Raw genomic sequence first — 27,236 nt, forward strand, 5'->3', positions numbered from 1 at the left:
GCATATTTATACTCCGTTTGCGCCGGAATTGCGTTGTTTTTTTTTACGCAATTCCGACGCAAAACTAACTCCATATTTATACTTTGGCGTTAGACGCGTCTAGCGCCAAAGTCCATGGAGTTTGCGTCATTTTTTAGCGTGGACACCTACTTTGCGTTAATTATATGCAAGGTAGGCGTTCCCGTCTAAAAAATTTACTCCGCGACATGTGCGCCGTATTTACACTCCCGGGCAAAATTCACGCCCGGGAGTGGGCGGGTCAAAAAAAATGACGTACGGCCGCTTTTGCGCCGTTTTTTAGCGCCTGTAAAAGGCAGGAGTTAAGGGACCTGTGGGCTCTGAAGGAGCCCAGAGGTGCCCTCCCATGCCCCCAGGGACACCCCCTGTCACCCTTGCCCACCCCAGGAGGACACCCAAGGCTGGAGGGACCCATCCCAGGGACATTAAGGTAAGTTCAGGTAAGTGTTTTAAAAAAAAAAAAATTGTGGCATAGGGGGGCCTGATTTGTGCCCCCTTACATGCCACTATGCCCAATGACCATGCATTGCGTTTTAGAATATTTATACTACTGATTTTTATCTGAGTTTTATTTATGCTGATTTGTTTTATATTCTTGTCTTTCTGTATACATGTGTTTTTATCTGGTATGTTTGTACCTTTTATGATTCAGATTAATCGAAATAAAGGAAAATGGCTGTCTGACCAAATGTCATGTCATTTTAAAAATATGCAAATTAGATAAAATTAATCCTTGGCTAGGAAAAGGGACCATAGAAAAAAAATCATAAACCTTTTTTAAAAGGAAAACGAAAGGGAATGAAGGGCAATGTTAGCCAATAGGCTGTAATGCAAAGCATAGAGGAAACTGGCACTGTGCCTTTAAGGGCCTCACACTACACCCTGTATCCCATCATGCCTCATAGGTGACAGTTAGATCACACAATTTTTACAGAAAATCAGAGAATCTTGGATGAAAGTTACTTATTGCTTTTAGTATTTTTCTCTGGGGAGGTGGTAGGGTTGCTAATGGCTATGATGAGGATTCCCCTGGAAGAGAAAATAGTATTATAGATGAGTAACTTCTCCTTCTCTTCCAGGGGATCTTCATCAATAGTCACAAGCCCTGAATAGAATAGCAAGCCTATTCCACAAATGAGGTGGACAAGAAATATAAACAGCTCCAACAATCACTGAAAGAAGCCATCCCTCTGGTCTAGTGAAAATATGGACATTTCTGCAGGTAGCGGCCTTAGAAATCTATGATATTGGGACATTTGTAAGAAAGGGTCCAGTAGCAGCTTTACCTCTACTCGACTCCTTGAAAAGATGAGCTGATAGACTTATTTCTTTTGTTTTGTCTAGATAAAGTTTTAGAAGTCTTTTTACATCTAGTGATCTCTTTGCTGGAGTTGATGGATTTGGAAAAAATGTAGTTAGAGAGCTTGTTTGATTAAAGTGAAAATCTGAAATCACCTTGAGGGGTAGGTGGGTTGTGGCTAAAAGCCGGCTAAGATGGTTGCCTTATTGGGATCCTGTTCCCTGCCCTACGTTATCCGCCTTCATCCATTCATTGAAAGCCTCTTGCAGGCCGCAATCTGCTAGGTGGGCAACTGTGAATGATACTGACGACACAAGGCTGACTGAAAGCCTCCGCACCATCGATCGCACTCCTGACTAAGCCTATTGGCGGTGTGGACCGGGAGGTGCCTTCGGCCTGGACTGCTTTTTGGGACCTTTCCTGCTGCTGGGGCTGCCACAGAGCCTGTACGACTCACCTTAACTCCGTGGCCAGGGTCGACTTCCTGGGGGATGGCCTGCTTCCAGTGACAAGCTGCGAGGCCTGTTGTGGCCAACTGTCCTCCGCAGGGCCTGCAGTGTGCAGTGAGTGGTGCTTGGGACAAGTGAGCACTGGTGCCCCTGGCCATATCTGCCCGAATCTCCCTGGCATCCTGGGTGGTCTGTGCTGTCTGGGTCTCTCCCGATACAGGAGCCCACCTTTTTCCACGTTGCTGCAGATAGCGGACCTTCCTGCCCCCATCGGGGATGTGAACTGGGCCTCACTCTGCTAGGTCTTGTGGGACTGCTTTACTCATCCCTGCTGTGCTCTCCATCGCCTGCTTTGACATCTGTTAAGGACACCGCTGGATCAAGTGATGCCTTGGTGCCTACACTAAAATGTGCCCATGACATAGGTGTGCGAACTGGCCACCATTCCACTTAAGGGATATCTGGATGAGTTTTTGCCATATTGGCCCTCCAGACCCCATACTACTCTTAAATAGGCATTCATGCTGCTAAGCATGGTACCTTTTCTTTAAGATTACTTGCTTTCCCCAATAGAGTTACTTACCTGAGCCCCGTGGTGAAATGGGGAAAAACAACCCCAAGCAATCTCGGCTAACGTTTGAGTCCCGACATGGCAGCAAATTCCAGCATGGAGCTGAGGGGGATGCTAAGGAGATGCAGCTTAGCAGGACAGAATACGTCAGCCACGCCTTCCTGCTGCAGATGTGCATCTCCAAGTCAAAAAGGAAGATCACCCTGGAGTCATCTGATGACTTCAGCTGGGATATTCCTGTACTTATCTGGTGAAGTCATCCCAAACCATCCTGAAGTATGTATATAGAGCAAAATATTTAAATGAGATGACTCTAGTGTCATTACAGAAACTACTCTAGGATGATGATGCGATGACTTCAAGGCAATGATCATTTACTACCACAGGCTGAGCATCTGATTACTTCAGTGAAAAATATGTGATAATCATTTACTACTAGAGGATTTATCCCATGATGATTTCAGTATTTGGATGGATTACTCCAGGATGGGTACCAGATTACATTGGTGGAAAACATGTAATAATTTACTACTGCAGGATGATCCCATGATGATTTCAGGATTAAGCTGTGTTACTCCGGAATGGCCCTGGGAGTATTTCAGGATCGGGCTGTATTACTACAGAATGATCTTGTGATGACTTCAGAATGATGCTATTACTCAAAGATGATCCCAGAATAACATTAGTACAGGGCTTTATTAGACGATGATGACATCAGATGGGGATGTATTACCCCAAGAAAGCATCTGGCTGTATTGCTGCATGATGATTTTAAGATGAGGATGTATTACTCTAAGATGATCTTGAGTAGAAATGGGCAATTCTTGTTTGACACACTGTGGAAATTAAGAATTTCACCTTTAAAAAAAAAAAATTCTGCAGAGTAGATAACATTTCAAAAACACACACAACTGTTTCATGAACTGTCCCCAAAAAAGAGTGGATTCCTTCTCTCAAAAGAAGAAAACTACTCACAAACTGTTTAATGGAGGCATACGTTGTCCATTGTTACTCTAAATGAATGTACAGCATGCAATCAGAAGGGTCTAACCACAGAGAGTTGAACTGGTTGTCTGAAGGCAGCAATTCAGAATCAATTTAAGAGAGGTCTGTGCTTAGAGCTTTCTGATTGGCTAGTAAGAGGTCATTCATCCTAGCACTGTCCTTGCTCGATCTGTAACAGATTGTGATTAGAGGGATGGGCAGGTATTCCTTTAGCAGTTCATGGATTACCACAGGATACTTGTAGCTGTTCACAATTTTATGTGTGCACAGAAAACAGAGGCGTAAACATGAAAAGGTAGACTTGGCTTTGAATTCAACTCAGCTTACCACAGAACATTTACCCAGCCTTACCTGTGAGGAATTTAGGACATGTTTAGGTTGCTCTGATTAAACAATTACTACTTTACAGGTTTTCTGAGCTCATCACGTCTGCTATTACAACTATATAGCATGACTTTGTTAAGCTGTTACACAAAGTAGAGAACCATTAATAACATTATGGTACTCCTTTTTATCCTGTCTCACCTCTTTTCTTTCATTTTGATTATTGTCACTTCATTCAAGTAGTTTAGTTGACAGCAGATGTTAGAATGTGTTGGAGTTAGCACCATCAGTGCAGGTTTGGTGTAGACTGAGTCATTGTGCATGCATAAGACTGCTCAAGATGTTGTGGTTAAGTGCAAGTAAGCCTCCAAGTGGTTTTGTGAATGGTCATGTGGTCAGTTCAGCGGTGGTGGACTGAGTATGCTCAGTGGCTGTGGTGGGTGATTGGTCTTGTGGTTGGGAGCTCGATACATAGCTGACTGGGTGTGATTTGATCAAATAATATGAGCGTCCACGGTTCTTGTGAGAGAAGAAGGAAAAAGTATTTTGTGTGGTGCGGGGCATTTGGAGTGGTTTTACTGCAAGAGAGGTCTGAAACCTGAGGAGATGCTGGATGTATGTGAATGATAGCTGTGGTTGAAATGGACTGAGAATGATTATTGGGGTAAGAGGCTTTTATGGTTCATGGCAGTGTTTTGTGTGTATGTGCATACTTACATTTGCTAGGCATTATGTGGAACTAATACAAAAAATAATGTATTTTCTATTTAATATATACATTTTTTTTACAAGAATAATTTACTTTTAGGGATGCAAAATGAAGAAACTCCCGCTGTAACAAGCTGCGATGTAAAGGTACTCCGATGTAAGGACTCCTGATGTAGTGCAGATGGAAGTAACTACTGATATCCTTATTTGCATACATTAACAAACTTGTGTAGTCAGGTACACATCCTAAAATCATCATGAACAATCTTATTTTGTCAAGCAATCAGAAAGCCATTATCAAGCCATCTTCAAGTCTTCTGGAACACTCCCACCTTGTGCTGTAATCAAGAAGCTATTTTCAAGTCATCCTCAAATCATCAGGCCTAGTTTATAAAGGTTTCTGATGACTTCAAGGGCTTGATGATGTCTGATGACATGAAAATGACTTTTGAAGTATTTGGTTGACCATCCAATGACTACAGGATGGCTTCTAAAGTAATCCTGTTTGACCTGGGGCAGCCTCCGGCAGATAGACTGGAGACTGGACACACAACTGTGAGGCTGGAACATATGGACACAAGAATTGACAAACACAGCAACAAGATTGAGTGAGGCGGAACAGAATCTCGACCCTGGAGTATGTGGTCAATGACAGTGCAACCAAGCTTGCAAAGGTGGCATCAAATCTAACAACAGTTATGGCCAAGGGCGAGGACCTGGAGTTGTGATCGTGGCGCAACAAACTTTGCATCATGGGCCTGGCTGAGGCTGCAGATACTGGTGGATGGAGACTTTTCTGCAGGGGTTGCTTGGGGCATTACTGGGCAGAGAGAACAATGCTTTGTTGTTGTTGAACGTGCCCGTAGGTGCTTAGGGCCCAGGCCTCTTAATGCTTCCCCCAACTCTGTAATAGCCAGGCTCCTAAACTACAGAGTCAGGGACAAGGTGCTTCCCTGGCCAGGGAGAAGGAACACCTGCAATACCACCAAGGTGCGGACATCCCGCTCTATACTCTGACTACATGGTGGCTGTGGGAGAGGCCTGCTCGGCATACACCGAAGTAAAAAAGCTCCTCCGAGCTAACATTTCATATGCCATGCTCTTTCGTTTGAGAAGTGGCCTGTGCGCATTATTTCACTGACGGATGACATGAAATAAGTCAAGGCTTACTTGAAAGAACAGGCGTTGGCGGAACTCTCCTGCCTCATTGAGGGAAGGGTGGGTGCCCTCTGGAAACCTGTTTCAGAATTTTTGAATGATTGCACAATACATCCTAACTGAACTGGTTGCTTTGCTCCCTCGTGTGCATAAACTTGAACAGTACCTGCCGGTTGGTGCCACATGGGGTGGGATCTGAATTCTGATATAATTGTGATGATTGGGGGGGGGAGAGGGCATGCCCGACCGGGCGCTTGGAGGTGCCCTGCATGGAAATAATCATTACAACTCGGTTTATCTTGGATTTAAAGTACTCGGTCCTGGGCTGCAGTTATGCCGTACTGCCCTGAGCGTGGCTGGGATTAGCCAGCAATAACTCCTTGTGCTAAGCACAGATTTGCCTGTTTTGACCTGATTTACTTAGAACTTTTCAGGGTTTCATCACTGATGGTTGGTTGGGAGTCAGTGTGGGAGTTGGGAAGGAAGGGGTTTGGGTCAATATGTAATTTGAGTCAACTTGGAGTAAGATGGTCGGCATTGTCTATTTTCCCTTCTTTGACACTAAATGCTTTTACCTAATATATGGTTTCTGTATGTGCTGTGGCTCTCTTTTTTAGATCACACATGTTATTGGAAACCCTAAATAATGAAGACTGATACTTGCATATTTGGAAAGATACGGGGCTGAAATAGTCTTTCTGCAGGAGATGCACCTAACACCTGGAAACAGGGACACTGCTGGTGGACCACAAATTACTTTGGTTGCAATCCTAACCTGTAAAACACTTCCTTTCTCAGCTCATTTCATTTACTTAGACCCCTTGAGCACATACAGTTATCTTTCTGGCTCATCCGTGACTTTCATAAACTCTTATGCACCTAATTTTGACTCCCCAGAATTCCTTAAGGATTTGATGCAGCATAGTCGTAGACATTCTGATGTCAATTTCATATGGGGGAAGGGCAACTTTAACCTTGTTGTTAACCCATAACTTGACAGTACAAACAGACACAGGATTGACGCCCCAGATACAGTGTAAACACTGTGACAAATCCTTGAATATGATAACTTAGTATATGTGTGGTGTAAACTGTGGAGAAAAGCGCTGGCTTACGCATACTTCTCTGCTGCCCCCAGCACACACTGAAAAATTTATTTTTGGCTCCAATCTCCTGATGTGGTCCTTTAAGTCCAGTCTCTTGACTATTTAGCCCGTTCGCTCTCTGACCACTCACCAGTGGTGGTTACATTTGTGTTACCTGATTCATAGCAAAGACAAAGCCTCTGGATGTTCCCATCATCAGCTTTAAAGGATGCGTTGTTCAGAGCAGGGCTTGCCAGGGCAATAGACAAATGTGGGGATTAGCGGCCAATTTTGAATTGGTTTGAAAAAAATCTGGAGGCGTAATATTAGCATTTCTTGTTTCACCAAAGCGCTACAACTGCTTCAGACATTCTGACGCAGATGTGCAAACAAGCGCCATGGTGTGCTGTATTGGACATACAGCGCTACCGTGGTGTCATTAGGGGGCACAAGGCAGTGCAAGCAAACTGGCGCTTCGTGAGCGATGCACCAGTTTCTTGTAAATAAGGCCCATAGTTTCTACAACCTTGTAGTTTAGAACCAAGTCATGATTTTCTTGAAATGTTCGACTGAGGGAGTCTACCTCTACGCTCTGAATGCCTAGGAAGTGATCTTGAGTTCCTCCCTGCTTGCAGGTAATACATTGTTGTGGTATTGTCCACCTGAACAAGAAGGGAGGTTGTCGTGATTGAAAGTAGAAAGGATTTCAAACTTGACGAGCCGTTATTAACTCTAGAAGATTTTTTCTTTGTTTGACCATATCCGTTGAGCCCTTAAATGGTGAATGTGAGCTCCAAGTCCTTGGAGAGAGGCAGCTGTGACTGGAGATTGTACTGAGAGATCCCGATGGAAGGATGTCCCTATCATTAGGTTTTTCGGTTTGGTCCGCCATCGAAGTGACTGAACTACAACTGTGAGAGTCAGTCTCTTTTTCCAGCTGAGAACTGGTTCCACTGGTCCACTATGCTTTGTTGTAAGGGCCTCATTTGAAGCCTGGCATGAAGAACCGGGAAAATACTTAAGATCATCAATCCTATTTGGGATGAGATCTGTTATGTCATTGGGGGGAAGTTAGCAATATTGTGACACTTCAGATGGATAGAGTTAACTTTGTCAGGTAGAAAGGAAGATGAATGAGCTAGTGCATGGGATTGTTTTCACAGTTACCACAACAACAGGGTCTGGGGTAGGATCTGCTCTCAGAAACAGATGGTACTGATGTGGTGGCTTGTACTTTTTCAAAAGAGGAGATGGTGCTGGCCTTATTGTTGCAGGTTTGGGGAAGAACTGCAACAGCAGGTCCAAGTAGACCAGGTATTAGTGGAAGTAGAGCTCTTGAAGACTTTGTTTGATGCAAGGTCTCAAATATAACTAATGTTGAAGTAGTGAGCACTACAATATCAGGTCTTGACAGCCCCCCTTACTAGTATGTCATAAAAGGTTGCAAGGTTATCAGCCAGTGAGACTTGATGGAGGTGTGTCTGTCAGAGTAGCCAAATAGTCTCAGAGATGCGTGGGATGAGATTATCCAGGATGGAGTACGTATTCCATGGTGAGAGTGTGACCTCCTGCTAGATCTCATACTAGACCTGCTGGAACGAAAGGAAGGCCTTTCTCTAGATGAGTGGTCTTTTTTAATGCTGCACCCCCCAACCTCCTGATAATAGGAGCCCCTCCACAGCCCCCAATCAAACATGCAAGAGAATAAATGATTGCCAAACATACAATTCTGGTCAGCCAGGCCTTACTAAAGTGTAAAGGTATTCACAGTGTGAATATCAGAAATGGAGAGGTTTGAGGAATATTTGGAGTCCCTTCCCCTTTGACATCTACTCCCAGCCAGGATACAAATGACAGAAGATGTTAGTGATGGCCCGTTACAGATTAGCTTACTGACACTCATTTCTATCACTTAAAACAAAGCACTATAATCACCATGATGCTTTTCTTGGCCAGAGGTTGGTGCCCCCTGGGATCAATTAAGCTGCCCTCCGAACTACAACTCCAAACAAGTCATTTTCGTTTGTTAGTGGGGCATGCTGCCAGATACTGCCTGGGGCAGTGTCAAAAGCAATGGGTATTGCGCGGAAACGCCGACAGCAACACCCATTACATGCCCCTCTGCCGCAGAAAACTGTGCTGGGGGACCCATATTTACAAGACGGCATTCAGTCATGCAAAGTGGCTTAGTGCCGCCTTGTAAATGTGAAAATGGGCACTGCGCCACAGAAGCGGCGCTGAAAGTGACGCTCCATGGTGCTAGGGGCTTGTAAATAAGCCCCTAAGTTTGTTGAAATGTAAAAATGTCACATGGACGGAGTGAGGAAAGAACATTGAAAATGGGTTTATGTAAATTCCCCACAACTGTGTATATTCTAATATATTCCTTTATATTAGGATACTAAGAACTGGTTGCATTAGTTAAAGATGGCTGCCATATCACGATCAACAAAGGCGAGTTTGGTAGAGGGAGTCCGCTTCTTATTCTGATGTTATGAAAAGCACGGAGGGGTTTAAATTTTGTATTGCACTAATGTAATGGTTACCAGTGATCGAGGAGATGTTGTCTCCAAAATGCGTTGGATGTTTGGGCTGTTACGCTAATGCACTGAAATGCTAGTTCTGAGCGATGTTGGTGGTCATGACTGTTTCTTAATTGGCGAAAATGGAAAAGGAGTTACGCCAAGTCGGAACGGCTACGAAGTGATGTAGGGGGAGTCGCTACCAAGTTGTGACCTGCCGCAAAGTAGGCAGGGACAAGAAACAAACGATTAAGATTATATATATATATTACTGCTTTCAGGCATCAATAAAAATGTCAAGATAACTCTTGTGGTTATGTTCCTGGTAGAAAGTGATCGGACTTCAGGCAGTCAGTTCTGACATGCTATTATGTAGCACAGAGGGTTAATGTCCCTGCTGTAAAGAACAGATCTGTATTTAATATGGATAGCTGAGGGGATTAGTAAAGCCAGCCGTTACCAGCACTTACCACCAAAACAAATGAAATGTACATGAGATGGGGCTATAGAGAGATGAGGGGCACTTTTGCTGGGTGGTAGTGAGGGACTCCAAGGAGGTAGTCATGGGGAGGGGGGTGCCAAAAATTATTGTTGCACTGGGCGCCACCGGCGCTATAGGCTGTGATGATGGTTATGTGGCAAGGTGAAGTAATACTGTGTCTTTTTTGTCTTTTTTAGTATCTTTGGAGAACCTGCTGATTTAGGGAAGAAGAAAAGGCAAGGTGATTTTTCATGTTATTTACTGTTGCACACATTATTCACTCACACCTACCAACTGTTTCAGAAGAACATATCTGCCTTCTACGTAGGATAGTGTTTAAGAAAGACGGTTTTAGCCAGGAGCAGAGATGGTGTCTTGGTGGATGACTGCTGCTCAAGCCCTAACTCGGGTTATTTGGTCAGCTCTGAGGCAGGATCAGAGAATGAAACAGCAGATACAGAGACAGCATCTGAGGGAGTGGACAGTGGGGCAGAATCTGGAAGCGATTTTTCAGTAGGTGGACTCCCTTTCGACAACTCATCTTCCAGCGATTCTGAGGGACATGATGATGACAGTTGAGCTGTCCCTTTGCAAGTACAGTCTGTGCAGCAGGACAACAGTAGCAGGTTAGAACAACCCTGAGAGCAGGCTCAGGCAGTGGCAAGCACAGAGTGCATGCTCTCTTGGCAGCCCCAAATGTAGTCAGCCCCAAAGTCCGCCATTCACTGGTGATACTGAATGTAAAGTTGATACAGCCAACTTTTTGACAACTGACTATCTACATCTCTTTTTGGATGTTGACATCCTGGAGCAAATTGTGCAGCAAACAAATATGTGTGCCGAACAATTTTTGAGGTAACATGTAGGCACTCTAGGGCCTCGTTCTAGGGCACACCAGTGGACTCCCACCTGGCTGAAGGAGTTAAAGATTTTTGGGCCTTACGTTCAAAATGGGGTTAGTGCAGAAACCAACCTTGCAGTCCTACTGGTCTACTTGCACTGTTGGGTTAACCCCACATCTTCACACTGTACATGAGCAGAGATAATTTTTGCTATTGCTGTGCATGCTGCATTCCACTGACAATTCTGCTGCATTGCCCCGAGACCTTCCAGACCATGACAGTTTGTTCAAAATTTGGCATATCATGGAACATTAGTCCGCCAGATGTCCAGAGATTTATACTCCAAGAAACAATATAGCCACTGATAAGTCCTTGATCCTGTACAAAGGGTGGCTGCTGTTCAGGCAATAGATTGCGAGCAAAAGAGCTTGCTATGGCATCCAGATGTGCATGCTGTGTGAGAGCTCTAGCTTGAGAGTGTATACAGGGAATGACTAAACCCTGTAGGTTGCCCTCCCATGCTAGGAGTTACAGGAAAGATTGTATGAGAATTTGTCCAGGTACTTTTTCACAAAAGTTATAAGCTTTATGTTGACAATTTCTATACAGGAGTAGAGCCTTCAGTGAGCTGTACAAGGAGCTTCTTTGCAAAAAGCTACAGAAATCCCAGAGCACTGCGTTGCATATCAATGAACCGCTTGCAGTCAAGTTCTCGGATAGGCGTGACGACACTCAACTCATCCTTTCACTCACCGACGACCCCTTCGCCATCAGAACTAACTTTCACAGATGCATAACAAGTGTCGCTGACTGGATGAAGAAAAACTGCCTGCAGCTGAACACAGACAAGACGGAAGTACTGATCTTTGGCAATAGCAGCAACTCATGGTATGACTCCTGGTAGAATCAGACCTATGACTCAAGCCCGCTCCCTCCGACCATGCCAGAAACCTCAAAATCATCATTGAAAACAAGCTCATCATGAAATCACAGATCAGCGCCATCTCCTCCGCCTGCTTCCTCACTTTGCGCATGCTACGTAAAATGTTCAAGTGGCTACACCTACACACAAGACGCACTGTGACACAGACCCTCATCACCAGCTGACTACACTACCGCAACGCCCTCTACATAGGAATCGCTGCACCCCTCATACGGAGACTTCCGACCATACAGAACGCCTCAGCCAGACTCATTCTTGGCCTTGCCCGAAAACCCCACATCACACCCCACCTCAGGCAACTCCACTTGCTTCCCATACAGAAAAGATGCAATTCAAGCTGCTGACCCACTCACCCACATAAGGTTCTACACAACCAAAGACCCGCGTACGTTAACCACCGCGTGAACGTCCACAAACCATTGAGAAGACTACACTCTGCCTCCTTTTGCCTTGCCAATATTCCCCGCATATACCGAAGCAGAAGTAGAGGACACTCCTTCTCTCACATCGCAGCAAAAACCTGGAACAGCCTCCCCATGCACCTCTGTTCCGTCACCTCACTTCCGGAATTCCGAATGGCCCTCAAGGCCTGGCTGTTCGATAAGCCTCCGGGACCTGCAAGCGCCTGGATACCCTTTTGGGTGATTAGCCACGCTTTATAAATTCTGATTGATTGATCTGTGGAATTGCATTTTTTATCATTTGGTATGTAATCCATCTTGTCTTGTTCAGTTCTGTGATGCTCAGTTATAGCAATGCCTGTTGTTGAACCATTGTTTTTCTCATTTTATGCCTGAAACGCAATATGATGCAAGGCTTGTGATTTACCATAGCATGTTAGCTTAAGAAATACCATTCTGTTTATGGATAAGGCATCTACTATTTGGTTAATGAATTGCTCAATCTTGAAAGTTCCCACTGTCACCATGTAGGACACGTGGGCCATTATTATGTATTTGCTTATCATGCACTATTAATCTCTAATTTGACTGGATCTCATATATAGATGTTATGAAATCTAGACTGTGATTTTCGAGAAAAGATCATAGGCTCAAAATGTAATTGGATAATTGATGGAACGCCTAGTTACGCCTTTGTGGTTTACTGAAATTAAAGACTGTATTGGAGTTCTGTATTTCGGACTCTCGGACTTTGCTTTTCAAGTCAGCTGTCCCCGTGTCATGTTACATACATTATCCTTTTCCCTTTTGATGGGTTCCTACCTCTGATTTCATCTAGACTTCCACATTGTGGTTGAGAATGCTGCTTGAGGTGTGACTCCTACTGACTGCCGCTGCCCTGCTCCCCAGCCTTGGCAGGGAGTGGGGGGCATCTGTCTGAGTGGTGAACACTGCCTCGCCCTGTGCTACCCTTCCTTGGTGGGAGGTGGCGAGGGGGGCTGGGCTGGTGCTGCCATTACTGTCACCTGCTTGGTGGGTTCCCGCTCCTGTTTTTCCTCCTCTTCTCTCTGTGGATCTGGTTGTTAGTATTGTTTTCTGCATTTCTCTCCTGTTTGGGTGTTTGATTTTTCTGCCTTTATTTGTATACTGTGTGCTTTCTGTGTGTTTTATCACAGACAAGACAACACCCCAGTTGGTACAATTTCTAAGGATTCTGAGTTGCTGGTACTCCGCAGGCTCACCTGTGATGCAGAGGAGACTGTGGCCATGTGTTAGTGGTACACTAGTTTCTGTGGTGTGAGTGGGTGGCGCTCCCTCTTTTGGTTGGCACAGCCAGTAGGTCTGTAGGTGCAAGCTGTGCACTTATTTGGGAGTTTTCTGGCCAGTTTGGAGTGGTAGTGGTCCATACAGTCTGGCAGGCAGGTGGTATGCTGCTGGTTTGCCTGTCACCACCTCAGCTTGGTTCTTCTGTGCACTGGTGTTCCAGATGCCTAGCGCCTGGCGGTCCTCTGGTTGTTCACAGGAGCTATCAGTGGGGGTTGGTGGGTCCCGTATGTTATATGAAGATGCCTTATATTGCATGCCTCTTTTATCACACTGTAGCATTGTTTTCCATATCGCTTCACATTTGATGTCTGGTCTGTTCTGGTAACGGCCTTCCAAATTGGGGTATTTTGACATTTGTAAACAACTGACAATACTATGCTGCTATCCTTACCAGGACATTGTATGCATTATTGTGGATACGTGTTACAGGTTTAATGTGAGGAGCTGTGTTTCACAATGCTGCCCGACTTCCTACTTCACCTCTTGGACTGTACATCACAATTAGTCTTAGTTCACATCACTGTCCTTTTTGTGGGTTGAATTCCTTATCACACTGCTAATACTCCAACTATTTTTCAATATATTAGACTTCTGAGGTGGATATTTTAAATTCCTAATTTCCTGGGAGCAGGACCCTGGGATTCCAGTGCAAAGGGTAGGGCGCACTGGCATCGCTCAGGTCCAGTTGCTCCGCTTATTATATTATATGTGGATGGATATGTAAAGTGCATGCAGAGTTCACCATCACCTGCTCAACCTGTCACTGGCTGTGGATTCAGTCAGCTTCATTTGCATTCTGCCGCAAACTCCCTTGTAGGGAGGATCGCAACGGGGTTCAGATACTGTACTTATTCTCGCTTTCCTGTCACCTCTCTTCTGGATGCACAAGAACCCCGGTAAACCAGCACCTTTAGCCTCTCCTTACTCCCCACTTGTGAATGCTTTTGGTGAACTAGTAGCAAATGAAATGTCTTTTGAGTGAGGTGCTGACCTCTTTGCATCAACTAACGGAACAGACTGCTGTCTGTCTGAATGATTGAGGTACCCTTAAATGTGACGTCCGTTTACCCAATGTGACCTGGGTATGAGCTGAAAAACACATTTACTAACCCTTCTTTTTTCTTGTGCTAAGTATCATTGAATTGCCTGCGTGTGCAATAGGGCGAGTTAGTTTTACACAATGGGTAACCCACTGAGTAAAAGAGACCTTGACACCAGTCAACCAGCCCCACCCAAAGACTCCCCTGTACATCAGGTGGCTGTACATCAAGGCCTCTGTGCCCTTCTTTATCTTGAAAAGTGCCATGCACTGACAGCCACGAGACCAAACCTACAGTTCCCACTGACAGGCACCTATTACATGGCTAAATTGTCTTATTGCAACAGATATTGATTCTGAAGGGATGAAAAAAGGCTGCTTGAGTGGGAAGCGTTTTGGATGTGGGATGCAACGTTCCAAGATTTGAAATGATGTGAAGGAGAAAGTACATAAAGAACTATTGAAATTGAAGAAAGGATTCTGGCAAACGATGGGGAACAAACAGTACAGGAGAATTGGAGAAAAAAACAGAGGTTGTTGGAGCATTCCCATCTCTTCCTGTGACAGGTGCACAGCCACAAGAACAGGAAGAAGGGGAAGGCTCATTAACAGAAGACATATCGATGGGTAGAATGGGGAATATCCAAGGGACCACACCGGGGGCCACTATAACAACCAAAGCTCTCTCGACCAAAGTTTCTCCCCCAGGGACTGAACACACTGAGCTAACTTCAACACAGCAGGCAGAAAACCGCGCTCTGGCACGATGCCTGGTAAATGAGGAAGTAAAAAGAATAGTGCTTGAGGACGTTTGCATTCTTTGAAAGAAATTAAAGAGGAAGCAGCACATGCTGCTAAGAAATTAGATAAAGACTGACAAGTTACGAAAAGAATGTGAAACAAGGGGCGTGAGAATGCCCCTTTTGAAGAACACAGTGTGGAAGCAAACGTATGCTGATGACTCTGGGGATTATATTCTGGATGTCGAGGGAATGCGTACACTGATATGGGACATATGTATATATGCACACCACACAGCACATAATATCAAGGTGCTAACAGAGGCCTTTGAAAACCCAAATGCAAAACCGGGGCATAGAAGGGGCAGCCTCCCCTAAGTCCAGCTCCAGTCAGTCCACCCCACGAAGTTCCCCAGCACCACAAAGAAAGATGTTTCTTAAGAAAGACAGCCTCAAATGCTGTGCCCTGCTAACAGACCTGGCAGAGAGCAAGGGGCCATGGAAAGACTATGTGGAAACACATGATAGACATTACTAGGAATAAATACTATCTTTGGCACGCACTAGGTTCATGGATGAAGGCATTTATGCGAGGTACACTCAGGAGGGGGCTGCTACCCTACCACAGACTTATGAGTGGGACACATTGAAGCTGAGTTTCACTGACTGCGGACTGCAGTCCTGGGAAGCTGCCAGAATAGGTGATGCATTACAGTATGCTACAAAGAATTTACTGCAGTGGAAACAACTGCTAGTCTCCCCGAAAACAATAGAGGTGGCAAACGAGAACACCAGTAGTACATTCCCAGTGATGAAGCCACTACTGACTATACCCCTGTGAAAGGTGCCCACCGCTTCATCAGGCGAAGACTCAAAGATCCCGACATACATCCACGTCCCATGGACTATGGCAGACCTCATGTCATTGACAAAGGATTTCCCCAAACTATGAAAATAATCACACAAGTGCTATACAGAGTTCAATAGAATATTGCCAATGGGTGGGCTGCTTTGGAAGGATCTAGATATACTATTCAACATTACAGTACCAAAGGACTTGTGGGAGGACTGTAAGAAAGTGACAAAATGGTTCACAGAGGAACCAGAGAGAGGAAAGGGCGGCCCAGGAGATGAGGTTGAGGGGAGAATGAAGGAGGTAGTGAAATGTTTGAAGGAAGAGGTGCCAGAAGACAAGATAGACTGGTCAAAAATAACACACAACAGGCAGGAGAAAGATGAAAGCATGAATTCCTACTTTGACTACGTTTTGCAGGTTTGCCAGCGAAGTAGTGGCATGCAAAACCCATTGGGGGAGGCTATGCCGGCTTTTGTTAGTACCATTATCTATGGGTTCAGGCAACCAATTCAAAACCACCTGCAGACATCTTTTGTCTGTTGGCAACAGGAGCCTATTGAGAAAGTACTGGCAGCAGCCAGATACTGCGCTGACTACCAAGTACATTTGCAAGCTATAGAGACAGAAAAGGCGAAGAGGGAAAAGGTGAAGTTGATGGTGGTGCAGGGGAAGTCTTAGAGAAGAGAACAGAATAGAATCAGCGGAAGAGGCCAAGTGAGGGGATGGGGTAGGGGAGTAACCCACAGAGCATCCTTCCAACCCCCACCTGGAACAACATGCTTCCACTGCAATGAGCGAGGGCATTGGAAAGAGGACTGTCCTTTCTTGAATGACAGGTCAAGGGACAGAAGGCCCCAAAGGCAGCACTCTTATCCACGAAATGCACTGCCACCTTACACTGCCAACATATTTGACACAGCTCCGAATAGCAAGAACCAATGATCCCAAAGGACCACACAACCCCGTATGGTCCAACACAGGCCCCTTCATTACCATCAACATCAAGGGAGAACAGGGAACAGTGGCAACGTGGGAATGACAGGACGCCTGGTTGACCGCCATATCTCCCGCCACCATTGAAGAGATACTTCTAGGGGTGCCTGACAGTGAGATACTGCCTGATAGTTCCAGTGATACCAGTGGACCAGGAGGGTCCAGATGTGGAGGGGACGGTACTAAACAAGACTGTTCCTTTCGTGGTTGATACTGGAACGACAAGATCAATGCTAAAGGCGTCTGAGATGCAGGAGGCACCACTCTTGAGAACACAAATAAAGGTAGTCGGCATGACAGGACATCCTACTGATGAGTAATTGACATAATCTTTGAAACTGGTAGTAGGTCCCATCACTGTTGATATCATCTCATACGCAGATGATAACCGGTTATTCATATCTTTTGACGAAGACCTAGTCAATGCCAAGGAACGATTTTCTTTGGGAATGAAAGCTATTGCTACAGGGATGACAGAATTGTCTCCAGGTGAGTGCTGGCAAAACAGAAATGATGTTGTTTGGCAAGACCCAACAGCTTTGGGCCCTTGATTGGCGGCCTTCTGAACTCAGTTTCGCTCCTTCACCTAAATGGGTTGTAACAAACTTGCGCTGAGAAACCCTTTCAGGGTGATTTGTGTGCATTACAAATTAAATTAACATAACATAACTGTTGAACACCAAATTTGTTGTCAGTGGATACTGCCCCTTTAACTTGCTGGAGAGGGATCTGCTGTGCACCAGTCACTGTTCAACAATAGGGTTTTTTCTGTAATACAGGGTGAACGGATTGAAGTTGCAAGCATTCATGAGGTCTGGACCACAGGGGACCCAATAGGGAATACCACCAGCACTGCAGGATTCCGTCCCAATTGGGGTTTGGGCACAGGGGACAAATGATGTGGGGCTGGTGCTGGATTACCCTCCAGTACAAATAACATTGATACATGGGGCACCAGTACAACAGGTTCCACAGTATAAGTTTTCCAAGAAGGAGGAAGAAGGTATAGCCGCAGTAATAAAAGACCTCCTGTGGCAGGGAATAATAAGGGAAATACAACACAGCCTCTGCAACACTCCTATTCTCCCTGCGAAGAAGGCTTCGAAGGGACAGGATAGGGCTCCTGTATATAGATTCACACAAGTTCTCTGAGAACTGAACAAAATAGTGATCCCATTATTTCCTGAGGCCCCCAATCCAACCACCATCCTGTCCAGTATTCCAGTTACAGCTACCCACTTCACTGTATTAGATTTGAGCTTTGCATTCTTTTTTATCCCACTGCATCCGAATCTCAGTATCTCTGCATTCTCATTCCAAGGGAAAAGATATACTCGGTAACGATTAGCTCAAGGGTAAACGGAATCACCATCCATTTTGTCCAACGCACTAAAACAGATTTGGCTTCCCTGCAACTACCTGGGGGCTCCACCCTAATACAATACATTGATGACCTGTTATTGGCCTCACCTTCCCAGACAACCTGCATCCAGGACACCGTGACACTATTATGTCACCTAGCAAGAAAAGGCCATAAGGTTTCCCCTAAGAAATTGCAATTTTGCCGACCAACAGAATGGTATTTGGGCCATGAATTATCCCAGGGAACACGAAAATTACTACCTGATAGAATATCCGCCATCACACATTTCACCCGACCATGCACACAGGAGGGTAGGGCTTTCTTGGGAGTAGTACGTTACTGTAGACATTGCATACCAAATTATTCTTTGATGGCACGCTCACTGGAGAATCTTACACACAAAGAAGTGCCCGTCCCAGTAGCATGGTCCTCGGATTGTGAGAGGGCCTTTCAATCACGAGAACGTGAACTGTATGCAGCGCCGGCACTAGGCTTCCCAGATTATGGCAAGGACTTCCACCTATTCTGTCATGAGGAAGGAGTCTGCTCATCAGGGGTTCAGGCCCAGAAAAATGGATCCTTCTACCGCCCAGTGGCATACTACTCCACCACCTTAGATCCTGTTGCCACAACTCTCCAGCCGTGTAGCCTCTGCAGCCCTGGCAGTAGAACAATCTGAAAACGTAGTGCTGGCACACAACCTGGTTCTACATATTCCTCATGCAGTAGACACAATGTTTACCACAACGTAGACCCAGCACCCACCAAATGCACGCCTCACACAGTATGATTGACACTGTTGGGATCACACATTATCATCAAAAGGTGCAGCACTCTTAACCCCGCCTGCTTGCTACCAACTGAGCAGGACCATGTTGACCCTTCAACGGACAAGTTTTCCATGATTGTGTACTAGCAGTTGATAGACATACGAAGGTGCGACCAGACATTAGGGATATGCCATTCCCAGATGCACAGGGGGATCTGTTTGTTAAAGAGTCATGCATCAGAGATAACACCGGACCACTTCAGGCTTCCTTTGCAGTGGACACGGCCAGAAAACAGCTGGAGGGGGCAAGACTGACAACAGCAAAAAGTGCCCAAGCAGCAGAACTAGTGGCGTTAACAAGGGCTTGCAAGCTGGCTGAAGGAAAGACAGTAAATATCCATACAGACAGCCAGTATGCATTTGGAGTGACACTCAATTTTGGCCATCTGTGGGCGATTTCTCAACTCAGTGGGCCAACAAATAAAGCATGCATCACTGATTGCTGATCTTTTGCAAGCACTGTTCTTCCACAGAAAAAATGTTTTTGTCAAATGTCCAGCCCATACTTCTGCGAAAGACTATGACCCTCATTATGACACTGGCGGTAAATTCCGCTCACCGCCACGTTGACGGCCACCAACGTACTGCGGCGGCGGATATCCGGTCACCATATTATGACACACACACCAATCCGACAAAATTCAGCCACAGACACAAATCCACCAGACCATTGATCAGTGATAAAGTGGTGGTATCAAAACCCACACCGTTACGCCAACAGAACAATGTCCACCTCATTATGACCCATGAATCACCACGGCGGACATTCAATGGAGGTAAACCATTGGCGGTACATACCACCGTGCTCACAATGGACACCCACAGACAACACAACACCACATTGGACAATTCAAACAACACACACCTGACACCCATACACACAAAACACCCACACCACTATAAAACACATACCTACAGTACACACAACCCCTTACGAATACAAATCATTGGCACAAGACTGACACCAAGACCACGTAGCCAACTAGAGCCACACACCACTCACACCCATACACCACTCACGCACTCCACATCACACACCCTAAAACAATACCCAACACACCCTCACCAACACACCTCACATAACACACATGGCACCACAAAGACACCCCCATTTCACAGAGGAGGAGTTAAAGGTCATGGTGGAGGAAATAGTCAGGGTAGAGCCACAGCTATTTGGAGCACAAGTGCAGCAAATATCAATAGCTAGGAAGATGGAGCTATGGTGGCCAATCGTGGACAGGGTCAACGCCGTGGGACAGCACCCCAGAACAAGGGACGACATCAGGAAGAGGTGGAACGACCTACGGGGGAAGGTCTGTTCCATAGAAGCAAGACACCAGCTCGCTATACAGAGGACTGGCGGTGGACCCCCACAAATCACAGCATGGGAGGAGCAAGTCTTGGCAGTACTGCACCCTGAGGGCCTGGTCGAAGTCGGAGGAGGACTGGACTCTGGTAAGTCAACTCTCTACTATTATCACCCCCCTACCTGCATGCCATCACATACCCTCACCCTCACTCCCATCACTCCACTTCATCCCACACACTCCACCGTCATATCACGCTAATCCTAATGCCAAGCCCTGCATGCTGTACCAATGCATGGACACCCCTCACAGCCCTGCATGGACACTCTTCACTAAAGCATGCACAGCACAGAGAACTAACAATCCCACCATACACCAACATACACAAGTAAAAGCTGGCAGGGCAACACAAACCATAGAGGAGAAGCCAGGGATGTACAATATGTCACACACATTAACCATAACACATAATTTACATCCCCACAGGTACCACTGCCAATGTCACCGGAGAGGAGGTGCTAGCACTATCCAGTCCCTCAACAAAAGAGGCCCACAGTGATGACAGTAACTATGGTCTTCAGGATCTGGATGATTTACCTGGCCCATCAGGGACCACTGGACAGCCGGTTCCCCAGGCCCAGTCACAGACCACCACAGAGCCTCCCCCATCAGGAAACACCACCACAGCTGCCGCCTAGAGTACCCACACCTCTGTCCCCAGGACATGTCAATCAGCAGTGTGTCCACCTGTACAGGGACCCCAGGCCACACCTCATACCCAAGACAATCAGGGACCTGGGGTCAGTAGCAGTGGGCAAACGGTTCAGGGGACAGAGGCATAGGCCATCAGAGGCACTGGGATGACTGCTGTGCGCCAGAGGGAGGACAGGCCCAGGGAACCGACTCTCCAGGAGGCACTCTCCAAGATCCTGGGAACATATCAACATTCCCAGGACACGATGGGTCAGATCCTGGACAACGTGCAGGAGAACAGGTGGTTACAGGAGGGACAGTACCAGGGGATCAGGGAGGACTTGAAGGCCATCAACAACACCCTGATCTCCATAGCAGGGGTGCTGGCAGACATGGCCAACAATATGAGGGAGGGAGTCTCACACCAGCAGACCCCTGCCACTAGCCAGTCATCTGAACAGCCTTCCACTTCCGCTAGTGGCCAGGATGCCCTGCCACAGGACTCACAGGCCACCAGCACCCCTCCCCCTGCAGAAGGTGACCCACCCAGCAAACGTTCCCTGTGATCCAGAGAGAAGCCAGAGACACTTGCCAAGACCCCCGCCAGGAAATGAGACTCTCCTGATTGTCCCCCTTGTGTCCCACACAGGCACCCTGTCCACCTTGAACTGCCATTGCTCCCCTTCCTATGTCCCCTTGGACACTGCACCTGTGCTACAAACAGACTGGAACAATACCCTGGACTTTCCTCCATCATCACCCCATTCCATTGTACTTTTCCTCTATATATTAGCACTTCAATAAACACCCTTTGAAAAAAATCGATTTTGAGTATGTCATGTATATCAAATATGTTTTGTTTGAAACAGGTACAACCATTGCAAATGTACTGTACATAGAATGAGCATAGAATAATGACCTGTAGCTGGCTGTAGTGATCACACCCGGAGTATTTGTCATATCACCAACATCTGCAAAATGAATAGCCCGAGGGAACAGTAAGTGTGCATTGAATTGGGAATTACCATCATGCCAATGTCACACAGAATACAACCAAAGTCTTTGAAATGTAAAGTTACACTGTCTTACCTGTGTGTCACTGGAAGTACTGGCGGATTACAGTTGTTCTGTTCCCTCATCCTCCTCATCCTCACTGTCCACAGGGTCAACTGCTGCCACAGGGGCATCTCCAGTCTCCTCCTCCTGCAGAAAAGGTACATGGCGTCTGAGGGCCAGGTTGTGTAACATGCAGCATGCCACTACTATCTGGCAGACCTTCTTGGGTGAGTAGCACAGGGATCTACCTGTTAGATGAAGGCACCGGAACATGTCCTTCAGGAGGCCAAAGGTTCTCTCAATTATCCTTCTGGTTCGCCCATGTGTCTCATTATAATGTTCGTCTGCCCTTGTTCTGGCATTCCTCACAGGGGTCAGCAGCCATGATAGGTCTGGGTAACTAGAGTCATCTGCAAATATTGAGGGACAACATTTAGCCACACACTATCCTGTATGGCCAACACCATAGCCATTCACCATCATATACTGGGTGGGAACCAGGGCTCACCTATTAGCCACACCCTGTGCCTCTACAGTTGGGCCATCACATTTGGGTGCTTCTATTCCTCAGAACAAAGGCATCATGCACCGACCCAAGGATACTTTGGCCCGTATTTATACTTTTTTTAGCGCCGCATTTGCGCCGCTTTCTGACGCAAAGCGGCGCAAACCTACAAAATACAATGGCATTTTGCAAGTTTGCGCCGTTTTTGCGTCAAATAACGACGCAAATGCGGCGCAAAAAAAGTATAAATACGGGCCTTAGCATTTCCGTGGGAGATGTACTGGTCCACCAAGCACACTATCTGCACATTCATGGAGTGGAAACTCTTACAATTCCTGAACACCTATTCAGAGAGGGAGCGGGGGGAGGCTGGGCTGGTACAAATTCAATATGTGTTCCATCAATCGCCCCAATTATATTGGGGATATGTCTCATTGCATAAAACTCGGCCTTCACAGTGGCCAAATCCTCAACCTGGGGGAATGCAATGTAGCTGCACGTGTGTTTTATCAAGGCAGTCAATACTCTTGTCAGCACTATTGAGAACATTGGCTGTGACATTCCGGCTGCCAAGCCCAATGTCACTTGGAAAGAACCAGTTGCCAGGAAATGGAGAACTGATAGCACAAGAGGGGGGATCCCAGTAGGGTGACGGATAACAGATATCAGGTCAGGCTCCAATTGGGCACACAGCTCTGTGATTGTGGCCTGTCCAGTCTATAGGTGAGCCTTATGTGCCTGTCCTCCAGTGTAGCCAAGTCCACCAGGGGTCTGTACACAGGGGTATGTCTCCATCTCCTACTCATCCGCAGCGGTAGGAATCTATGGGACAAAAGAGTGAGGAGCCTGTCACAAACTGCACAATGGAGCCACAGCAGTAGTTTGCATTCTGTAAACATTTAATGGGTCGGTGCCATTTGTCCAGTATGTGCTTATTTCTCCTGTGACACAGCATTATTCCATAGGGCTGCCCTCCCCCCTGAAATGGAGTCCGCTTGTCCTGTGTGGAGTAACAGGTGGAAGTGAGGTGATTCCACTGACGTTGTGCGCCATGGCGGGAGGCGGTCAGGAACCACTGTGCAATTTGTCATTGGTTAATATTGGGCCCTATGAGGTACAGTGGCCAATGGTGATCTACGCCGGCGGTGACGGTATGCACCGCCGCAGACGTAACCGCCATTTTCTATCTGATTCCTCACTTGTTTCCTGACCTTCCATAGGAGAGGACCTACACTGCATGTGCTGCTCTGACGTGTGCCTGGAACCTACCATGTCCCGTGTGACCCGGGAAAGGGCCCCAGCCTTCACTTCGGAAGAGTTGGAGAGACTGGTGGATGGGGTCCTACTCCAATATGGACTGCTTTATGGGCCTCCAGACCAACAGGTTAGTACTCTGTGGTCACGATGCATGTGGCATGCATATATGGAGGTGTGTGTGATGACTCTGTGTAAGGGGTGAGGCTGGCTGGGTACACATTGAGTGCTGGGCTATGTGTGTGCCAATAGTGCTGTAAACGGGTATGGTGGGCCATTTGTGTAACTGGCTGGACTGGTTGTCTAATGGTGTTCTCCTGTCTGTGTTGCCTCTGCAGGTCAGCGCCCATCAAAAGAAGGGTATATGGCATGTCATCGCCAAGGATGTACAGACCCCAGGGTCACACAATACAAATGTCTATGGCAGGTGGAGCACCCACTGTTGCAAACGTTGGGAGGACCTGAGATGCTCGGCACAGAAGACCGCGGAGGCCCAGCTGGGGATGGCCTCCCAACGAGGAACGGGTGTGGCCAACCCTGACCCCCCCCTGATGGCCCGCATACTGGCGGTGGCCTATCCAGAGCTGGATGGACGCGTGAGGGCAACACAGCAGCCACAAGGGGGTGAGTACAGTGGCTATCATTACAACTTAAGCCTGGTGGGGTGGTATCCGGGTGGTGGTTGTGTGTCCTTGGGTGCCCCAAGGCCAGGCCAGACATAGCAGCGTAGGTCGTCTAGCTTGTTAGCAACCACTACTGGCCAGGGCTGCGTGGGTCCCAGGTGTGCTGCAGTTGGCGGTGTGTGCCCCTCCTCATTCCTTGTTGAGTAGCCATTTCACTGGTAGTGCAATGCATAGTGCGTAGGCCTGTTCCCTGTGTGTAAGGGTGCTGTTTACGTCAACGGTGGTGTTGGTGCAGTGTATCCTTTGTTTCTCTCCCCCCTTTCTTGTTTTGTCATCTTTTCCTTATGTGCATTAGCATCATCTGGCGGAGGAGCAGAGGTACTGGCAACGGAGTTAGCTGCATCCCACAGGACCCTGGAGGCAGAGTCCACCGACCCTGAGGGCATCAGTGGACAGGGGTGAATGGAGCACCATGGCGGAGACTGGAGGGGACAATACAGACTCTGATACCTCCTCCGATGGGAGCTCCCTGGTGGTGGCAGACACCTCTGTGACTACCGTAGCTACAGCCTAAACCCCCCATACCAGCACCACACTCCCAGCAGCCCTTCGAGTTGCCTGTGCCCGCTTACCCAGGAGGGGGGGCATCTCCTTCGCCCCAGGCACCTCGCCCCTGCCCCACCTGCTGCCCTGAGTGAGGAGGCTATTGACCTTCTGAGATGCATCTCTGTAGGGCAGTCAACCATTGTGAATGCCATCCAGGGGCTGGCAGCCCAGATGCAAATATCTAATGCATTCATGGAGGGCATTCACACTGGATTGGAGGCCCAACAGACATCGATCCAGGCTCTGGCCTCCTCTCCGATGGCAGCCATTGTCCCTGTTTCAACCATCCCCCCTCCAACTTCCACTTCCCAGTCCCATTCTCTTCAACCCCAACCCATCAAAAGCACACAGCCAGAGGAGCATGCACACAGGACAACACTCAAGAGTGTCACAGGCAAACACAAGCACCACACTTCATCCCACAGGCACACAAACACCATCCAGTTGCAGACACAACAACATCCACTATTTCCACTGTCTCCCCCTCTTCCTCCTCCTCCACCTCCCACCCAGTTACGTCCACACTCACACCTGCATGAACTACATCATCATCCACCACCCGCATCCTCACCAAACCAAGCAGAACACACACCTCAATGGCAGACATATCCACAACATCCATGCACACGTCCCCTGTGTCCCTCCTCCTACCTCCCCCCTCCTAAGGTACACAAACGCAAGCACTCAGACACTCAACAGCCATCCACCTCACAACAGCATACAACCCATGCACCTGCACTCAAATCCAGTAGAGAAACACCTCCAACAACCACTCTCACATCCTCCACTCCCATTACTTCTCCCTCTTCCCGCCCCACTGTCCCTAAAAAGCTTTTCTTTTCCACCATTGACCACTTCCCTACCCCTAACCCCCCTCCCCCGTCCTGCACATATGCCCAGGGTATCAAGAACCCAGCCAAACACCTCAGCCACACAGTCCACGGGTCCAGTTCCATCCACACCTACTCGTGGTGGAAAGGATTCCAGGTCACAAATACTGAAGGGGAAGGAGCCTGCTCCAGCCATCAAACAGGGGAAGGAGCCTGCACCAGCCAGCAGAAAGGGGAAGGAGCCTGCACCAACCAGCAGAAGGGGGAAGGAGCCTGCACCAGCCAGCAAGCAGGGGAAAGGGCCTGCACCAGCAAGCAAGAAGGGGAAGGAGCCTGCACCAGCCAGCAGAAAGGGGAAGGAGCTTGCACCAGCAAGCAAGAAGGGGAAAGAGACTGCAACAGCAGCTGTCACAGAGCCCCCCCCACCAACCGTGGTTGTGCAGCCATCACTGAGTGCAGGGGCTGTGTAGGAGCCTCCCACTACCACCACCACCACCACAGTGCAGCCATAGCAGGGTGCAGGGGCTGAGCAGGAGCCTCCCAGTTCCTCCACCACCACCACCACAGTGCAGCCATCGCAGGGTGCAGGGGCTGAGCAGGAGCCTCCCACTTCCACCACCACCACAATGCAGCCATCGCAGGGTGCAGGGGCTGAGCAGGAGCCTCCCACTTCCACCACCACAGTGCAGTCATCGCAGGGTGCAGGGGCGGAGCAGGAGCCTCCTACTTCCACCACCACCACCACAGTGCAGCCATCGCAGGGTGCAGGGGCTGAGCAGGAGCCTCCCACTTCCACCACCACAGTGCAGCCATCACAGGGTGCAGGGGCTGAGCAGGAGCCTCCCACTCCCACCACCACCACCACAGTGCAGCCATTGCAGGGTGCAGGGGCTGAGCAGAAGCCTCCCACTACCACCACCAACACAGTGCAGCCATCGCAGGGAGCAGGGGCTGAACAGGAGCCTCCCACTACCACCACAGTGCAGCCATTGCAGGGTGCAGGGGCAGAGCCGGGGCAGAGCAGGAGCTTCCCACTACCATCACCACCACAGTGCAGCCGTCACCGCTGGCGGACGCAATGTGACCCAGCCTCCATGGGCTGCTGTGCAGCCTGTCCCCTCCAGAACCAATGGGCAAGTCACCCTCCTGGGAGACTGCCCTTGCACTCCCCAGAACCGGTGGGCAAGTCACCCACCTGAGAGACTGTTGCCTTGCACTCCCCAGGACCAAGCAATGGGCTTGTTGCCCCTCCAGAACCAGTGGGTAAGTCACCCACCTGAGAGACTGTGGCCTTGCACTCCCCAGGACAAAGCAATGGGCTTGTTGTCACCTCCAGAACCAGAGGGAAAGTCATTCACCTGAGAGACTGTGGTCTTGCACTCCCCAGGACCAAGCACAGGGCTTGTTGC

The sequence above is a fragment of the Pleurodeles waltl genome, chromosome 5 (genome assembly GCF_031143425.1).
Source record: "Pleurodeles waltl isolate 20211129_DDA chromosome 5, aPleWal1.hap1.20221129, whole genome shotgun sequence".
NCBI classification, from domain to species: Eukaryota; Metazoa; Chordata; class Amphibia; order Caudata; family Salamandridae; genus Pleurodeles; species Pleurodeles waltl.